The sequence below is a fragment of the Rutidosis leptorrhynchoides genome, chromosome 7 (genome assembly GCF_046630445.1).
Source record: "Rutidosis leptorrhynchoides isolate AG116_Rl617_1_P2 chromosome 7, CSIRO_AGI_Rlap_v1, whole genome shotgun sequence".
Lineage (NCBI taxonomy): Eukaryota > Viridiplantae > Streptophyta > Magnoliopsida > Asterales > Asteraceae > Rutidosis > Rutidosis leptorrhynchoides.
In genome coordinates this window covers 151,428,793-151,429,664 of record NC_092339.1, presented here as the reverse complement: position 1 = coordinate 151,429,664, position 872 = coordinate 151,428,793, and the positions used below count along the sequence as shown (strand labels likewise).

General features: G+C 39.2%; 1 non-coding gene across 1 annotated transcript; it reads left to right on the top strand.

Annotated features, from left to right (window-relative positions):
* Window positions 1-206: 206 nt before the first annotated feature.
* Window positions 207-313, top strand: LOC139860892 (small nucleolar RNA R71). The gene has a single exon (XR_011763517.1). It is a non-coding gene; the product is annotated as a small nucleolar RNA R71 (small nucleolar RNA).
* Window positions 314-872: the final 559 nt, after the last annotated feature.

Genomic DNA, 872 nt, shown 5'->3' with positions numbered 1-872 from the left:
TAGAATCGGCTCTAGCCGCTTTAGATGAATGAAAAATATCTTTTTCCTGATGCCACTCATGAGAGTGGGATGCTGTGTTATCAATGATCTTGTGAGCTTCGGTTGCGGTTTTCTTCATAATGGAACCACCAGCTGATGTGTCGATGTCTTTTCGTGGGGCGATGTCGACGCCTTTATAGAAAATTTGCACTATTTGAAAAGTACCTAAACCGTGTTGAGGACATCCTCTCAACATTCTTCCGAATCTTGTCCATGCCTCATATAACGTTTCATTTGGCTTTTGCACGAACGTGGCAATTTCTCCTTGAAGTCTCACGGCTTTAGATGCCGGAAAGAATCTTTGAAGAAATTTCTCAACTAAAATATCCCATGAGTCAATCGTTCCTTCAGGTAACGATTCTAACCAATCTTTGGCTTCTCCTTTTAAAATCCATGGGAACAACATAAGATAAATAGTTTCATCCCCAACTTCTCGGATTTTAAATAGATTACAAATCCTAATAAAAGTTCGAAGATGTTCGTTTGGATCTTCTTTTGTTGTACCACCAAATTGGCACTGATTGGTGATCATGTGTAGGATTTGCCCTTTGATTTCAAAATCTGAAGCTTTAACATCTGGCTGATTAATGGCGTGACCTTGGCCCGTGCGTGTGGCTCTCATTCGGTCTTCCATACTTTGAGGTTTCGTTACTTTCATAATTGAATTTGTTGAATCCGAATCACTAGAAGATTCTGATTTAACTATTTGTGGTTCAAGAGGAATGATTAGTGGTTCAGGATCTTGGAATTGTCCTTGAATATCCTCCGGATTCTCAGTTGTGAAGTCGGGTTCAAAAAATGGATTATCGAAAATTTGAGTTGGAGAACTTATT